Source organism: Cnephaeus nilssonii (assembly GCF_951640355.1).
Source record: "Cnephaeus nilssonii genome assembly, chromosome: 14".
In the NCBI taxonomy this organism is placed as follows: Eukaryota; Metazoa; Chordata; class Mammalia; order Chiroptera; family Vespertilionidae; genus Cnephaeus; species Cnephaeus nilssonii.
Window position 1 is genome coordinate 26,769,170 of NC_137085.1, and position 19,089 is coordinate 26,788,258.

Sequence of the window (19,089 nt, forward strand, 5' to 3'; positions counted from 1 at the left end):
AGAGGCCGCCTCTGTTTTGCTTGTCAAATCATCTGCTTTGTCTATGGGCAGGTAAGCTGGGTCCCCCCACCCCCTTACATAATACCCACCGGGCCATCACTGTCAGGGCTGATTCTGCCCAGCTCAGGTTGAACAAACAGCCGTTTAGACCCACCAGCTGAGGCCGAGGCCACGCAGTGGCAGGAGCTGCTATTCTTTGGGAGCAGTTTGATGACAGGCTCTGAGCAGATGCCTGCCCTCCAGTGGGGAAGGAGCTGAGCTCTGACTTGCCTGTCCCAGCCGTGGCAAATCCCCCTTTCTTAGCTGAATCAGACCTTCCAGAGGACTCCCACTCTCATTCCTGAACTGGCTGGGCATGTGATACAGGGAGTAGGCAAAATGAAATGAGAGGGTAACGCTGATATACAAAGAGCCCTGAACGTGTACAGAGAACCCAATGGTCTGCCAGATTTCTTCTTTTGCCTTAACTGCTAGGAGACTTGGAACAAATTCAGTACTGGAGGCAATAGTTAACTCATCCCAATTGCCTGGTAACATCCTGTGTTCCTTTTAATTGGTTCTCGTCTTAGTATTTAATCAATCTTTTTAAATGTATTTTTTTATTGTGATGAAATACACATAAACATAAAATTTACCTATAGAGGGGGCCAATGGGGGAATAAAAGGGGACATCTGTAATACTTTCAACAATAAAGATACATTTTTAAAAATTACCATTAGTGACCTTTAGTACATTGACATGCTGTATAACCAGTGCCACTATCTAGTTACACATTTCATCATCCCCAAAGGAAACTGCTTACCCATAACCTGTCATTCCCTTTCTTTAACTTTTAAGACATCACAGATTTCCTTGTGAAGTGAGTATGGATTCTAAATAAGTATAATAAATAAAATAATAGTTAACACTAATTCCTTAATATCAAGGGCAACTCAATAGCTTGTTAAAAGTAAAGGTTCAGATTTTCAATTAGCTCATAAATGTATTTTATTCTTACATTTTATTTGGGATTAAAATTTTTAAAAATTGTGGTCAAGAACCCTTGAGATTGATTTTGGTTGGTTCATAAGTCTCATTTAATATATAAATTTTCACTCCATCTTTCATTTTTCCTTCGGAATTTATTTGTTGAAGAAACTGGGTTATTGGCCTTACAGAGTTTTCCACATTTTGAATTTTTATTTTTAATGGTGTAGTTTAACATGTTTATCTGTTTTCTGTATTTCCCATATATTGGTGACTAGGGCTGAATGTTTATAGATATTAAACCTTTTAATTCATGAACATGTTTCATTTATCATGTTTAAAATTGATTTTTAGAGAGAGGGAACGGGGAGGGAGAAATAGAAACATCAATGAGAGAGAAACATCGATGGGCTGCCTACTGCACGGCCTCCACTGGGGATCGAGCCCACAACCCACGTATGTGCCTTGACCCGACCTGGAATCAATAGGCCACCTCCTGATGCAGGGTTCGACACTTAACCACTGAGCAACATTGTCCAGGCTTGTTTATCATTTTAACGTAGGTTTTCCTTAATGTCAATCAATAAAGTTTAAAAATTTTTCTCCATAAAAGTTATGTACATCTTATTAAAATTACTTCTAATACTTTGTCTTTTTTGGATAAAATTTGAAATGTTAGCTGTGCCCCCCCTGCAAGCCCCCACCTGCTGCGACCTGCAGACCTGCACGGTGGGTTTCAGGATGACCTGTAGGAGGGCTGATGCATAATGAAGATACTACACAAGAAATATGAATTTTTAAGGCATGGGAGGCCACGTGGAGCCTCTTGAAAGAAGAGGAACCCACGAGTCCTGCCTGCTTTTATTCAGTTTGGTTACACATTTGCCCTTTAGCAATGCATGCAGGCAGAGCAGATAGAATCAAAGGTCAGTAAAGCTCAGTAAAGTTTAGTAAACAATGTAAAGATTATCACTTCAGGAAATCACCTCGACCCATCACAATCAGAGCAGGAGCAATCTATGCTGATATCAGCCCTGCTGTGAGATCAAGGTCCATTGGCCTTCCAATGTCTCTTTTGCACTTTCATGCTAATGCTGCTATGTGGTGGTCTCCAGCACCCACCCTGCTTTATCCTATATAATAAAGAGGTAATATGCAAATTGACCGTCACACCCTCACACAAGATGGCTGCCACAAGATGGCCAGCAGGGGAGGGCAGTTAGGGGCGACCAGGCCTGCAGAGGAGGGCATTTGGGGGCAACCAGGCCTGCAGGGGAAGGAGGGCATTTGGGGGGAACCAGGTCAGCAGGGGAGGGCAGTTGGGGGGAACCAAGTCAGCAGGGGAGGGCAGTTAGGGGTGACCAGGCCAGCAGGGGAGGGCAGTTGGGGGTGACCGGGTCAGCAGGGGAGGACAGTTGTGGGTGATCGGGTCAGCAGGGGAGGACAGTTGTGGGTGATCGGGTCAGCAGAGGAGCAGTTAGGTATTGATCAGGCTGGCAGGGGAGTGGTTAGAGGGTGATCAGGCTGGCAGGCAGAAGTGGTTACAGGCAATCAGGCAGGCAGGTGAGCGGTTGGGAGCCAGCAGTCCCGGATTGTGAGAGGGATGTCTTGTGGGATCGGGCCTAAACTGGCAGTTGGAAATCCCCTGAGGGGTCCCAGATTGGAGAGGGTGCCGGCTGGGCTGAGGGACATCCCCCCCCCCCCCAGTGCACAAATTTTGTGCACCAGGCCTCTAGTTGAGATATAATTGACATATAACATGTGTAAGTTTAAGATGTACAATGTCATAATTAGATACATGTATATATTGCAAAATGTTTACCACAATAAAGTTAGTTAACACATCTTTCACATCAAATAATTACCATTTTTTGTTCTGGTGGTAATTTGCTTATCAGTTCAAGGAGGTGGGTTTTTTTTGTTTTTGTTTTTGTCAACTCTGGGATTTTCTACATAGACAATCATGTCATCTGTGAACTAAGATGGTTTTATTTCTTCCTAATCTGTGTAACTTGATTTCTTTTTCTTGTCTTCTTGCATTAGCTGGAACTTTCTGTTACTGATTTTTTTTTAATCCTCACTTGAGGATATTTTTCTGTTGCTTTTTAGAGAGAGTAGAAGAGAGAGGGAAAGATAAAGAAGAATATTGATGTGGTAGAAACATATCAATTGGTTGCCTGGCCCGGGAGGAGCCTGCAACCAAAGTATGTGCCCTTGATTGGAATTGAACCTGGGACCCCTCAGTCTGCAGGCTGACCCTCTATCCACTGAGCCAAACTGGCTAGGGCTCTGCTATTGATTTTTTAGTTTAATTCTATTGTGGTCTGAGAGCATATATTGTATGATTTTTATTTTTAAAGAATTTTAAAGGTGTATTTTATGGCCCAAAATGTGGTCTATCATGGTAATTGTTCTGGATAAACTTGAAAAGAATATGTATTTTGCTATTGTTGAGGCGAGCATTCTATAAATGCTTAGTTATCTTTATAGTCTTATGTTCATATTTTCAAAACTCTTATTTTTTAAAAGATATATATATTTTTTATTGATTTCAGAGAGGAAGGGAGAGGGAGAGAGAAATAGAAACATCAGTGATAAGAGAGAATCATTGATTGGCTGCCTCATGCATGCCCCACAGTGGGAATCAAGCCTACAACCCGGGCATGTGCCCTGACCTGGAATTGAACTGTGATCTCCTGGTTTATAGGTCAATGCTCAATCACTGAGCCTCACTAGCTGGGCCTAGACTCTTATTTCTTATTACATAACAAAATATATTTAAGTGGAGCTTCTTTCATTGATTTTGTACAGGAAGTGATAAAGCCCTTCAACTCCCACCTAGGTCATTTTATATCTAGAAAGTTCTGTCCTTATGGCTTTTATTTTTTATTTCATTTTTATTTTTTAAATATATTTTCATTGATTTCAGAGAGGAAAGCAGAGGGAGAGAAACATCAATGATGAGAATCATTGATCGCCTCCTGCACGCTCCCTACTGGGAATTGAGCCCACAATCCAGGCATATGCCCTTGACTGGAATTGAACCCAGGACCCTTCAGTCCACAGGCCGATGCTCTATCCACTGAGCCAAACAAGCTAGGGCCTTATAGCTTTTATTTGTTCTAATCTCTTAAGGAACACCAAGTAAGTGTTGTGGAAGAGGAGTCTATAGAGGTAGGAAGAACTTTGATCTTGAAGGATGGTGCTGGAAATTTGCAGCAGAATAAACACTTGCTTGAGCTAGAACAAGCGAGCAAAGACAGGGAATCGGAAAAATTCACCATGCCCTTTTTTCCAAATATCTCTCTGATTTTTTCTTACCTGGTCCTCATCTCTCTCTCCTACCTTTCATGGGGTGATTTCTCATATACCACCTCTTCAGGGAAGCTGTCTCCTTCCTCTGGCTGGTGAGTGAGTTGTCTGTTTTCTGGACTAAGACTAGAATATCCCTGGTGCTAGGGATAGGTCTGGGTGGCCACTATGTCACCAACACTTACTGCAGTGCTTGGCCCCAAAGCAGGTATACAGTAAATGTCTACTAAATGGACAGATAATGGAATGAATGAAAATGAATGGAGGGCATTTGTTGATTGAACTGAATGAGGATTTGTTTGAACACTAGCAGTCAAATTATTTTTTAAAAAAAACCATTCCCACAGAGAGCTAGGGAAATGAAACAAGAATGACAGGCAAAATGGCTTCTAAAAATACCAGAACCTCAGGATCTTATTTTTCACACCTGGCTTGGCCAGTTTTGTTTATTCAGAATTTACTTTTTTCCATGTAAATCACATTCCCTGATATCAATCTCACTTTGACTTTATGTATTCCTGTCTTTTGGTTAAAACAAACAAACAAACAAACAAACAAACACTATGTTTTGTGAGCTCCTGGATCAAACATTCTGCTATTATTAAGAGACTACACGAAATTTGTGCACGGGGGTGGGGTCCCTCAGCCCGGCCTGCACCCTCTCGCAATCCAGGACCACTGGCTCCTAACCGCTTGCCTACCTGCCTGCCTGATCACCACTAACCACGCGCCTACCTGCCTCATCGCCCCTAACCTCTCTGCCTGCCTGCCTGATCGCCCCTAACCACTCTACCTGCCTGCCTGATCGCCCCTAACTGCTTGCCTGCCTGCCTAATCACCCCTAACTGCTTGCCTGCCTGCCTGATCACCCCTAACCACTCTGCCTACCTGCCTGATCGCCCCAAACCACCTCTGTCTTGGCCCCTCCCTCCGCGGCTTCATCCGGAAAGACGTCTAGAATGATGTCCGAAGGTCGTTTGGCTGTCTGGTCTAATTAGCATATTATGCTTTTATTATTATAGATACTATTTACTAGAGCTTCCTGTCTCAGCGGGTGCACTGAGTGACTGACATCTGATACATAATTAAATCCTCACTGATCAGTGCTATTTCCTCCGGTTTGTAGGTGAGGACACAAATCCAGAGAGGTTACCTCATTCCTGGTCACCCTGTAATAAGCAGTGAGGTCGGGATTTGGTCCTTTTGAATACCAATTCTTGGCTCCCCAACTCACAAAGTGGTCCACAGCCATCATTGGAATGGCTTCTTGAAGCCACTCTGTGAGGGAAGACAGCAGGGATCCCTACTTTGGGCATACATGTGTGGAAGGTGAGAGAGTTGATGGCAAATTTAGGATTTCAGCCCTGCCAGTGATGTGACTGTGGATGGTTGCTCTCCCTCTCCAAGTCTCAGAGTCCTCATCTGCAAAATGAGAAGAAGGGTTTTCTTTTCCTCCCCTGGCACCAAAAATGTGTCTTTTCTAACGAGGTGTCCTACAGTTAAATTCAGTTCTAATACTGACTCCACAGGTTAAGGGCTCAGTCTTACAGGACTGCACTCACTCAGATGCCGGTTGCAAGTGGTGAGTGGGTCCCCAATTACCTACACTTCTGCCTGACTTGGATACAAAGTCAGGAGTTCTCACAACCCCACTCCTTCCCCAGGTTCAGTAATTAGCTAGAACAACTCACAAGATTCTGGGGAATGCTATACTTGACACTTAATAAACACAAAAGATACATAAATGCATAATACACACATATATAAATACATATATCAATACATAAAACACATATAAATACATAATAAATTTGCATTTTATTATGAAGGGTATAAATAAACAGCCAGATGAGGAGGTACATAAGGTTCTGAGTAGAAAGGAATGTCAGTCTCCATAGAATTGGAGTTTGCCACCCTCCCAGCACCTTGATGTGTTTACCAACTCAGAAGCTCTCCAAATCCATTTTTTAGGGCTTTTCAATGGACATTTCAATACATGTGATTGATTAAATCATTGGCCATTGGTGATTGAACTTAACCTTTAGCCCGTCTCCCCTTCACTTCCTCGCAGGTCAGGCTAAGAAGGTAGTGCTGAAAGTTTCAACCCTCTAATCTGCCTGTTCTTTCTGGTTACCCCACCCTGGAGCTATTTGGAGCCTGCAAGAGTGACCTGGTTAGTATAAACTCAGGTATGGTTGAAAGGAGCTTGTTCTGAACAACAAAAGACACTCCTATCAACCTCAACACTCAGGAAATTCCAAAGGTTTTAGGTGCTCTGTGCTAGGAACTGGAGACAAAAATAGATTTTAAAAACTATTTGATAAATATCTCTCCTTCCCCCACCCCTACCCCCAGCCTCTGGTAACCACCATTTCTCTCTCCATTAGTATGAGTTCTACTTTTTTGTTGTTGTTTATATTTTAGCTTCCATGTATAAGTGAGATTATGCAATATTTGTCTTTCTGTGTCTAGCTTATTTCATTTAGCACATTCTTCGGTTTATACATGTTGTTGTAAATAGCAGGATTTCTTTTTTTAAAGCTGAATAATATATTTTTTCATATATATATATATATATATATATATATACTTTTCTTTACCCATTCATCTGTGGATGGCTATTCAAGTTGTTTCCCACATCTTGGCTATTGTGAATAATATTGCAATGTATATGGGAGTGCAGATATCTCTTTGAGATAGTGTTTTTATTTCCTTCTCATACATACCCAGAAGTGGGAATGCTGGATCATTTGGTGGTTCTATTTAAAAAAATTTAAGGGACCTCCATACTATTTTCCATAATCAACTATATCAATTTACAATCCCAGCAATAGTGCACAAGGTTTCCCCATGTTATCTTTTGACTTAAAAAATATTTTTATTGATTTCAGAGAAGAAGGGAGAGGGATTGAAAGATAGAAACATCAAAGATGAGAGAGAATCATTAATCGGCTGCCTCCTGCATGCCCCACATTGAGGATCAAGCCCAGAACCCGGGCATGTGTCCTGACTGGGAATTGAACCGTGACCTCCTGGTTCATAGGTTGACGCTCAACCATTGAGCCAGGCTGGCCGGGCTCTTTTGACTTTTTGATAATAGTCTTCCTAACAGGTATGAGCTGATATCTCATTGTGGGTTTGATTTGCATTTCCCTAATGATTAGTGATGTTGAACATCTTTTCATATGCCTGTTGGCCATTTGTATGTCTTCTTAGGGAAAATGTCTATTCAAGTCCTTTGCCCATTTAAAATTTTGTCTTTCTTTCTTTCTTTCTTTTTTTTTTTTTTTTTTTTGCCATTGAGTTGTATGAGTTCCTTATATATTTTGGATGTTAATAATTCCTTATCAGATATATGGTTTGTAAATATTTTCTCCCATTTGTTAGATTGCCTTTTCATTTTGTTGATGGTTTCCTTGCTGTGTAGAAGTTTTTTCGTTTGACATAGTCCCACTTATTTATTTTTGCGTTTGCTGCCTGTGCTTTTGGAGACAAAACAAATTTTAAGTAAAAAAGGTTGCAAGAGATAGAGGACAATATATATTGATAAAAATTCAATCCATCCATAAGCATTAAATTATGTAACAATTATAAACATCTGCACACTTGAAAATAGAGTTCCAAAATATATGAAGAAAAACTTGACAGACTTGGAGGGAGAAATAGACAGTTTTTATGATAAAAGTTGGAGGCTAGTTGGGACAGGTAGCTCAGTTGGTTAGAGTGTTGCCCTGATACACCAAGGTTTCAGGTTCGACCCCCGGTCAGATCACATACAGGAATCAACCAAAGAATGCATAAATAAGTGGAACAATATATCAATGTTTCTCTCTCTTTCTTTCTCACACATTCTTTCTCTCTCACTTCCTCTCTCTCTAAAATCAATAAAAAAGTTGGAGACTAGTTATATTGGGAGTAATATTCTTCTCCAACTAGTTCAGGCAATTCAAGGCTGAAGAAGATGAGTTAATTGCAGAGCAATGAGTCACCATGGCTTTCAGAGCCAGAATGAGGGGCAAATAAGGGCAAATTTGAAAGAAGTGGATGGGATGCTGAAGCACAGCTTTGAAGTTGAGGGCATGACAGGTCAACTGGTGGACATTCACAGGTTTAAAAACAAATGGCTATATTCAAATCATTGACAGCAGTCATGGGGATCAGCGCCTCATCCACAGCAGCTTGGGGGTTGACTAGAATTTCTTTGGTGTGCAGCGGCCCTCATTTTGGATGAGCCTCTGGTCATTGTATGAGATTCTTCAGCCCCTTACTGAGCTCCTACTATGTGCTGGGCATTGGTAGGGTGCCAGGATATGAAATGAATGAGGTAAGGAATAAAATACTGACGTATGCCACAACATGGATGAACCTCCAAAGAAATCATTCTAAGTGAAAGAAGCCAGACACAAAGGACCACATTTTATATCAGTCTGTTTATATGAAATGCCCAGAAAAAGCAAATCTATAGGAACAGAAGGCAGATTAGTGGTTGTTTTGGGCTGAGGATGGAAATGGGGAATGATTGGGATGAGGGGTCTTATTGAGTTCATGGAAATGTTCCAAAACTGGGCTATGGTGATGATTGTACAGATCTGTAAATTTATGGTATAAATCATTAAATTGTACACTTAAAATAGGTGAGTTTTGTGGTATATAAATTATAATTCAATAAAACTTTAAAAAAAATCACAAGATCTGTTTCTCTTCTTTGGGAATGTGGACCTTCCTAAGGAAGAGGAACTTGCAGGACACACAGTGCATGTATCAGCTGGGCACTTGAGGGGAGGTGGAGAGAAGGGAAAGGAGATGTGTGGTTGACTCATTTTCACCTTGGGGAACACATACCATACACACTGAATATTCCATACCACCCCCACAAAACATGAGGTATAGAACTTCATGGGAGTTGACTGGAATTTCTTTGATGTGTAGCTGCCAGGAGCAAACCCCCAGGATCCTGCCAGTGTCTGCGCTGACGGGTCTGTGCTATCCTGATGGTTTTTTGATAATCAGCCACAGGTGGGAGTATCAGCCCACCCCACCAGTCTTAGAACACTGAGGCCTAGAGTGGGAAAGGGCTGTGGCCCTGGTTCAGACAGCAACTGGGTGGATTTAAACCCAGGTCTCCAGCCCCCCACACTCCTGCTTCTTCCAAAAGGTCTGTCTGGGCTCCTGCATAGCAGGCTCTTGGGGATGAGGCTGAGAGGACCTAGGCTGACTCAGAGGCATGGTATTTCTCTTCTTATGTGGTGGAAATCTGGACTTGAGGCCCAGCTCTGACACTGGGGAGAAATCATGTTCCCTCTCTTGGGGACCAAGGGTCTATATTTGCAAAATTGACCTTTGAACATTGATTTCTTCTGAATAAAGATGTTATTCTAGGGAGCTTGATAGTTCCAACCTGCCCAGGGGCCAGCTCCTGAGTTGAGTCACAGGGAAGGAGAAGATAATTCTATTACAGAGGGGGCCACCCACTGGGGCCTTCTTAATCTAGCACAATAGTACAAGTAATTGCCTCCATTTAACCAGTATCTAGTATGAACCAAACACTGTGGTAGGTTCTTCCCAGACTTTATCCCACTTAATCCTCAGAGTAGTACTTAAAAAGGTAGGTGGTATTATTTGTATTTTACAAAAGAGGAAACTGAGGCTCAAAGAGGTGAGGTAACCTAGTATGCATTCCATGCCCACATCTGCCTGTTGAAAGCTTACTCATGGCTTGAGACCCATCCCTGGCACTTGTGGCTCCCCTCAGCGCCATCTCATGCCTCTGTACCACCATATCTGCCTGTCTCCCACAGCACTGGGGCTGTGGACTGTTGATTCTTGAATCTGTGTCAGATGCACCACTGGACTGGGAGCTTCCGGAGGGCAGGAAGCTACCCCTACTGGGCTCTGCCTCCCCAGAGGCTGGCCAGGCCTTCTGGGAATGTGGATTGGATTAGTCCCCAATTTATAAATTGGGTCAAGACCCACAGGCAACAAAGAGAAGAAAGAATACAAGGTCAGCAATAGTGAAAGTAAGTAATAATCCTCATACCCACCCTGTGAAGTAGGAATGATGATCCCCATTAAAAAATAATAAGGAAACAATCTCAGCTTGAGTAACTTGATTGAGGTCACGCTGCCAGCAAGTGGAGGAACTGGATTCAACCCTGACTTGATTCCAAAGCACACATTCTTTTCATTGTTCCAGGGAAGTTACCCATATGCTAGTCTTTTGATTCCTCCTTTACAATTTTTGCCATATCCACAAACCACTCATGCATTTGAGGATAATAAGTATCTATATTGTAATTAAAAAAATTTTTTTACATTGGTTTCAGAGAGGAAGGGAGAGGGAGAGAGAGATAGAAACATCAATGATGAGAGGGAATCATTGATCGGGTGCCTCCTGCACACCCCTTACTGGGGATCGAACCCACAATCCAGGCATGTGCCCTTGACCAGAATCGAACCCGGGACCTTTCAGTCCTCAGGCCAATGCTCTATCCACTGAGCCAAACCAGTTAGGCAATATTTTTCTTTAAATCAACTCACTTTTAAAAGACACAAATTTATTTTAAAAAGCAACTTTAGATGGAAACCCAGTATTATTTGTCATAATTAATTAATATGTTATTATAATAACGAAGTTCACCCCCATGCCACATTTCTTGGTGCCAATATGTACTCTGGGGAATCCATATCACCCTCCCCCCCAACACACACATTTCACACTGTCCCCATGACTCCTTCTAAGTTTCTTCTCTCCTCTTGTTTACTGTTCATTTGTCACATGATGCTCAGAGTCCTAGAAAGTGTGTATGGAAAGGGACATTCATCATGTCACTGTGTCTGAGGAGCTTGTGACTTGCTCACAGGCACATGTGGTCCAGGTCCCATAGGGGCTTTTCACTGCTCACATTTTATGGGCCAGAACCAGACAGGTGGTGCCACTTTACTACAAGGGGGCACAAACTGTAGACTCTCCTAGAAGGAGAGGAGGACCAAATAATGGTGAGCATTAGTAATATCTCCTACACATCATTCCTCACACCATTCCTATGGGGGGCAGGGAGGTGCTAAATATTCTTTCACTTCTATAAATGAGGGAACTGCAGCCCAGAGAGTTAAGTTGACCAAAGCCACACAGATGAAAAATGTCAGAGCCAGGAATGGCACCCTGGTAGCCTGGCTCCAGAGTTCATGTATAAAACCCAGGAGAGTGCCTAACAGACAGTCGGCAATCAATCTGTATTAGTTTTCTATGGCTGCTGAAACAAATCACCACAGACTTGGTGGCTTAAAACAATCCAAATTTATTCTCCTATTTCTGGAGGCCAGAAGTCCCAAATTTCACTGGGCTAAAGTCAAAGTATCAGCAGAGCTGATTCCTTCAGGAGGCTCTAGGGGAGAATCCATTTCATTTGTTTTTCTAGCTTCTGGAGGTGGCCTATATTCCTTGGCTCATGGCCCCTTTCTGGAATTACTCTAACCTCTTGCCTCCATTATCACTTCTCTTAGTCAAATCTCCCTCTGCCTCCGTCTTGTAGGGATACTTATGATTACATTTAGGGCCTGCCCCAGATAATCCTTCATTTACTCACACCCGCAAAGACCCTTTGCCACATAAAGCAATACTCTCAGATCCCAGGCATTAGAACACGGACATCTTTGGGGCTATTAGTCAGCCTGCCACACTACTGCGAGGTTCTTATTATGTGGATTCTGGTTATCTTTGCTCTGTCCCTTTTTTGCACATTCTACCTTGCAGGATAGCAATTTGTTATGGTTTATTTCTTCTGCTGGAATGCAAGTTCCCCGAGGGCAGGGATTTGGGCTGACTCACCTTCCTCTGTACAGAGTTGGTCACAAACAAATGACAAGCAATTGTGAAAGTGATTACATTGAGTGAAGTAAAAATTTCCCTTGAAGGCATCAGAAATAGCTGTGGCAAAGGCGGAGCCAGTGACGGGTGGTACCCCAATGAACCACCCTTTTTGAGGATGAAGAGGGTGTGGCCAGCTGTCCCCCAGGATTTATCATTGCTTTGTCCTATGCCTTGGCTTCATTTCTGTATGTTCAAGAGGTGAGAGCTGAGGGGAAAGTTGGTTGTGTTCTCACCAATGCCTTCAACTCATTGACTCATTCAGCAAGTGTTTATTGACTATCCCTAGACATTAGTAACATCTTCAGCTGAGGCAGCCATAGCCTTGGGAGCCTCTTGTGGGTGCTATGTGGAAAGACTTTGGGTCACATGTACGTATGCCATTGGCAAATTCCTAATCCATGAGGTGGGATAGAAAGAGGCTCAGGATACTTGAGCTCGTCTTGATTCTGCTGTTTCCTGGGACAAGTCACATCTACTCTCAGAGTGTCCACACAAGTTTGTGTTACTGAGTTTACCACATTATTAAGTTGTAATTATATATGGTTTCTGCACGCTCCTTCCAGGAGTACCCTGAAGAGAGGATAATGATTTTGTCATCTTTGTTTTCCCATTCATTATTTTAACACCTGGTGCATCATAAACTCTCATTAGTAGTAATAATAGTATAGTAATGATAATGTGTGTCAAGCACTGTTTTTTTATGTAATTTAATGTTGTAACTCATTTAATCCTTGAAACAATTCTATGAATTAATTATTATTCATGCTCTGCAGACGAGGAATCTGAGGCACAGAGAGGTTAAGTAACTTGCTCAAAGTCACATGATTAGTAAGTGGCAGAACCGGGTTTGAAGTCTAGGTCCTTCATCCATAGTTTATGTTTAAACCAGCAGTCGCCAACCTTTCGGACCTCACGGACCACCACTGGTCCACCGGCCACCGGTTGGCGACCGCTGGTTTAGACCACTCTGAGCATCATGGTTTGTTTGAAGAATGAAACAAAAGGTGAAACGAGGACCTCCAAGGTCTCTTTAGTTCAGATTTTCTCTGAGTCTTAAAAATGCCTCCCAGCAGACTATAAAAAGGTACAGGACAGAGTCTACTGAGAGAGGGAGTTTGAATCCTCGCCATGGCAGTTAGGTATGGTTGTGACCTTGAGAAAGTTATTTAACCTCCTTGAATTTCAGCTTCATCATATGGCAAAAGCACAATATAGTAAGTCCTCAATGCCATCTATGTGTTCTGTGACTTAAATGAAACAACATATGATGAAACCAATTTTGCCAGAACCTAATTGATATATATGAGTTAAGCTCCTAAGGCATCTCATCAATATTATATTGAAATGACACTGAACAAAACAATGTTATTTGAGGACCCGCTATAATGCCTACATTGCTATTGGGAGAATAAAAATATAAAAATGTAAAAAAAAAAAAAAAGAGAGATTACCTTATGGAAAAGGGCTTGTAGAGATAAAGCAGTGGAGTTTGGAATATAATCATTACAGAGTTGGATATTCTTTAAAACAGAGTTTGGTGGGAGATTTAGGTAGGTCACCTTCTTAAGGATTAGTATGAGAGATTCCCATGTAAAAAGTTAAATGAATCCAAGGGTGGTCTGCTTTCTGGATGTATGAGCTTTGGATAGAAATCAAGCAGGTTGCATCTGTGTGTAAGTGCATGTGTGTGTGTGTGTGTGTGTGTGTGTGTGTGTATAGCGAATCTTGGTGTCAATTTCTAGGAATTGGGTGGGAAAATATATTGGAATGAGTAGGGACTAGGGAATGAAGAAACATGTTCAGATTCCAGTTCTGCCATTATCTTCATTTGTAATCTGGCAGGTTTGGCAAGTTGCCAATCGTCTCGGCTTTAAGTTCCCTGTTTCCAAGATGAGGGGGTGGAATTTGAATACTTCCAAGGTCTCACTGAATACTACCAGTCTAGAAATTCCCAAGCCAAGTTCCAGGTTCTTCAATGAATGAAAATTCCTTCAGTATCCGTTTCTACCAAAACAGCAACTGTTTTCCCTTCCCACTGATTCGGGCACAGGTGAGGGGCTTTCTGTTCTACTGTACAGCCACCCTCTCCCCCCACCTCACGTTGGTGAGGCTCCAAAAGGTCCACTTATTCCAGCCAGGTTAGCTCACGCCTCTGGATAAAAATATCCAGTCAACAAACATTTCTTTCTTTCTTTTAATTTAAAACAATCACATAATTAGCAAATATAGGATTATGGGAGAAAACACAGATAAGTAAAATGAAAATTTTAAATTCCATCACCTAGAGATGACACTCTTAAGATTTTAGTATATGTCCTTCCAGATACTTTTTTTCTAAGTGAATTTTAATTAAAAAATTAGGTCCATACTGGACATACCTAAGTTTTTGTAACTTTCTTTTCCACCTAACATTACATTGTGAACTATTTTCCCTACTCTTCTACATTTTTAATTGTTGCATAGTATTCTATTGTATATTAGTAAGTATACAATCCAATCCCTTATCGCACCTTGTTGGTCATTTGCATTTTTCACTCTGCTGAATATCATTGTCCTTAAATATTGGAGTACATCTTTAAGGTCTTCTTATATTTCTGAAAAGAGGAATGGCTGGATTGAAGGATATGATCTTATTAAAAAATTTTGCCGAAACCGGTTTGGCTCAGTGGATAGAGCATCGGCCTGGGGACTGAAAGGTCCCAGGTTCAATTCCGGTCAAGGGCATGTACATTGGTTGCAGGCACATCCCCGGTGGGGGGTGTGCAGGAGGCAGCTGGTCGATGTTTCTCTCTCATCGATGTTTCTAGCTCTCTATCCCTCTCCCTTCCTCTCTGTAAAAAATCAATAAAATATATTAAAAAATTTTTGACACACATTTCCTTTTGCTTTCTAGAAAGTTTGTATCAAAATAAATTCACCACGAGATTAGTGATCATGCATTCCCACTTTAAGAGCAAATAGGATGGGTGCCTAAGTTAATTAGGGGTTGGGCAGATCTGGGGAAGCAATGCAAAGGAAGTGTCTATGTGGAAATCTGTAGAACAAGCAGGAGTGAGCCAAATAAGGAGGGAATATAAGTGATCCAGACAGAGGGAACAGCATATGAGAAGACCCAGAGGTATGGCACTGAGAACAGAAATAAGTTCCATGTGGTTAGAGTTTGGAGGGCTGGCAAGTAACATGTGAAGTGACATGATAAGATTTCTCTTTTAGGAAGGTTATTCTGGTTTCAGTGTAGATAAAGGATTGGAGGGGGCAAGACTGGAAACAGAATAACAAGTTAGGAGGCTGTTGCAGTTCCCCAGCTAAGTAATGCAGTGGCCAAGACTTGGGTAGTGACTGTGGGGATGGGAAAGACAGACTGGAGGACATTAAAGAGGTAGGGAAGACTGGAGTTAGTGATTATTTGGGCAGTAGGAGAATGGAAGAATTGGAAACCTTAAGGATGGCTCTTGGGTTTCTCTCTGATGCGGGATGGAGAACCTAGATGCCATCCTATGGTTTGGGGATAGGAAGATGATGGATTCAACTTGGGACATGTTAAATGTGAGGTTCCTGTGGGACCCAGCCGAGCGGTGTCCTCTAAATATTTGAATTTACAGAAGAGAGGTCTGGGCTGTACGCGGCTGCTGGGACCTCTGAAGTCTTGGTGAGGATGCAGTCACCAAGTCACTCCTCACCCCAAGGGACTCTAACTTCTAAGGGACGGGTAAGGGAGGAGCCTGGAAAGAGAGTGCCAAGGAGTAGCCAGAGGCAGGAGGAAAATCTGAAGGATCTGTTGTCACCGAAGCCAAGGGAAAGACTTTTTCAAGGACAGAGGTTCGGAGAGCTCCATAGGGCTATGTCCCTCACATTTTCTCAAGGGTTACCTCATTTAATCCTCCCAACAGAACTTCAGCATCTAATTTCAGAAGAGCACGTTGAAGACCAGAAGGGGAAGGCGTATTTCCCAAGGCCATTCAGCAAGTCAGTAGCAGACAGAATTGAACTCAGGTCTTGATGGGTAGAGTGTGGGCCCGGTGGGTGCGCCTCGCACATGGATTTCAGCCTGAGGTCTTGGGGTGGGTGATGAGAGAATAATGGCCGGCACTTCCCAGGTACCTAACGTGTGCCTGGCCCTGCCTCGCCGGCATTATTTCTAACCTCACAACCAGGACTGCGGAGGAGCCTGGGCCCAGAAGCTAAGCAGGTGCCAGGGCCGGGCATCACCAGCCCCATCACGCAGTCAGGCGGAGGCTCTTTCCACAGAGGGGGCAGCGTCTCCAGCGGGAACACCCGGAGGCGCCCCGGGACCCCCGCGCGCCCCTCGCCCCCGCCTGCATGCTTGGCCGCTGAGGCGTGAGAGCCGCCGCCCGGGGCCTCCCTCCCGCGCGCCTTGCACAACCCGCCCGATAAGTGCTGCGTCTTGGGGCAATTATCGCCCTCCCGCCGCGGGCTGGCCGGGCAGGAGGCCAGGGGCCAGGGGACTCGCAGCCACCCAAGGAGAGCGGTAACCGCCAGCGGGGCGAGCCACCTGCGTGGCCGCGATTGCACAAACCCGGGACGCGGGACGCGGGGACGGAAGGCGGGGAGACCGCGCGGCGCGGAGACGTCACGCACAGCGGCCCCGCCCCCGAGTCCTCGCCCCCGGCGCCCCGGGAAGACCTTGGGCGGTCGGCGGGGCGAGGCCGCCCTTGCGCTGCCAGGCTGCCGGCCAGGTATTCTTTTCCTCCTTCCTTTCCCCTCTGCTCTCCCTCCCCCCTCTTTATTCCCTTCTTCATCTTTTAAAACTTCCCCCCATTCCCTCCGTTTCCTCCTTCCTTCCTTCCTTCCTCCCTCCCTCCCTCCCTCCCTCCCTTCCTTCCTTCCTTCCTTCCTTCCTTCCTTCCTTCCTTCCTTCCTTCCTCCCTCCCTCCCTCCCTCCCTCCTTCCCCTCCCTTCCTTTTTCCTCCTTTTCTCTCCTCCCCCCTACATCTTTCTCTTCCTTTCTCCTTTCATCCCCCATCTCTTCTCCCTTTGTCTTCTCCTTCCTTCTTCTCTTCTCCTTTCCCCCCTACCTCCTTTCTCCCTCCCTTTAAAAATATTTTTAACTCAATTTTTAATTGTGGTAAAATACACAACATAAATTTTACCTTCTTAAGCATTTTTACGTGTAGAGCTCAGTAGTGTTAGGTGTACGCACGTCATTGTGTAACCAATCTCTAGAACTTTTTCATTTTGCAAAACGAACTATACCCACTGAAGAACAACTCCCCAATTCCCTTTCTCCCTAGCTCCCGGTAGCCACATTCTACTTTCTTTTCTTTTCTTTTTTTCTATCCTACTTTCTTTTTCTTCATTTCTTCCTTTTGCCTTTTTGTGCCTTTCTTTTTCCTTTATCCTTTTTCTTCCCCTCCCTCGTCCCATCTTTCTCACTTTCTCTTCTTAAAAGCCTCATTGCCCCACTGCACCCCTGCTAGCCCTCTAGAGTCTCTGCCAGGGGCTGGGCCCAGAGGCCTGTCAGCGAGGCTGTTAGCCGGCTGGTGAATCATCATTCCTCCCCAGTGTGTCAGGGCCAGTGGGCGGCCCCTGGAAGCCTCGCCTGGCTTTTCGCTGGTAGGCAAACATGTCCAGCAAGGAACTTCTGCCAGAAGAGTTAATTAGAGAGAGGCCCTGACTCCAGCAGGGTCTCAGGGTCAGACTGGGAGCCCCTCTCTCCTCTGGGCCTTCCCCAACCCTGGGATCCCCCTCTAGACAGTGCAAGACAGCCATGATGATGGTGATGGTGATGGTGATGATAACTTGGACTGACAGAACTTTACAGTTTACAAAGCATTGCCATAGACATGATCTCATCCTTGTTCTCTCAACAGTTCTGGGAGGTAAGCCTTATTATTCCCGTTTTACAGGTGAGGAAACTGAGCTTCAGAAAAATGAAGGGATTTGACTGTCGCTACAGAGCTGGTAAGGGGCAGAGTTGGCAAAGTGGGGACTAAGATTTGTATCACAAACAAAAGCACATACACAAAAAAAGGCTATATCAGAGTTTAAACATTTAAAAATTATTTATTGCTCCCTCTTCTGTGTTCCCAAAGCACCTTGTTTAGACCTCTCGTGGGTAGGCCCACCTGATGGTTTTCTTCAATACCTGGGCGTAGGGGGCAGATACTGAGTGAGTGAGTGGTGGAGGTATTCGATGGTATGCATATCAGGTGTAAAAGAGTTGATTTCTAGGCAGCTAATAGATTTTTAAAAGTCAAGCAGAACTGCTACCTGGCTGGCTCTGGGTTATCTGGAACTTTGGCTCTCTCTTCAGAAACCGTATTGAGAGAACAGGGGACTTCTGAGTGTGGATAGAGCTACAATTTTCCCACCTCTTCTGGGTGGAACTTCTGGCTCACAGTTCACATTCTTTGAGCACATTTCAGTTTCAATTACTTTTTCATATATTAGTGTGGGAATAAATTTTAGTTTCATGGGTAATTATGGTAGATTATAATTATTAATGTTCACCAATATCCACTTCTCTACTGGGTACATGGAGGCATACAATCCCCAGCCTTCCTGAAGTAAAGCATGGTCACAAGACTATTTTTTGCCAATAAATGTGATTTATTGGCATTTGTGGACCGGAGCATTGAATTGCAGATGTTCGACTCCTTAGTTCTCTCTTCTCCAGCTGCACTGACCAAGGAGGCCACATTTCAGGATATTGGTGCTTTATTGGCCTGGGTCTCAGGAAAACTACCATGAAAATAACCCCCTATCAGCTGTTATGAATGTATAGAGTGAGTGAGAAATAAACCTTGGTGGTATTAAGCTAATCACATTTGAGTTGTTTGTTACTGTAGCTTAATCTAGCCTATTCTGACCAATACAATCATCAGTAGAGCAATCGCTAGAATACACTGAGTATATAACAGATTAGTCAATGTTTAAAACCTAACTTTCACCCTTTGGAGCAAGATTAGAAATTTTAAAG

At 43.5% G+C, this 19,089-nt stretch overlaps 1 protein-coding gene across 2 annotated transcripts in view; it reads left to right on the forward strand.

The window, feature by feature from the left end:
• Positions 1 to 19,089, forward strand: part of XPA (XPA, DNA damage recognition and repair factor) — a 133,616-nt gene that overhangs the window by 11,084 nt on the left and 103,443 nt on the right. The window contains exons 1-2 of one of the 2 annotated variants that reach the window (XR_013814517.1): positions 16,775 to 16,846; positions 18,017 to 18,071. The exons of the other annotated variant lie outside the window; for it this stretch is intronic. The gene's annotated coding sequence lies outside the window, so the exon portion shown is untranslated. Of the gene's footprint in view, positions 1 to 16,774; positions 16,847 to 18,016; positions 18,072 to 19,089 lie in introns of those variants that run through there. 2 annotated transcript variants of the gene reach the window in all.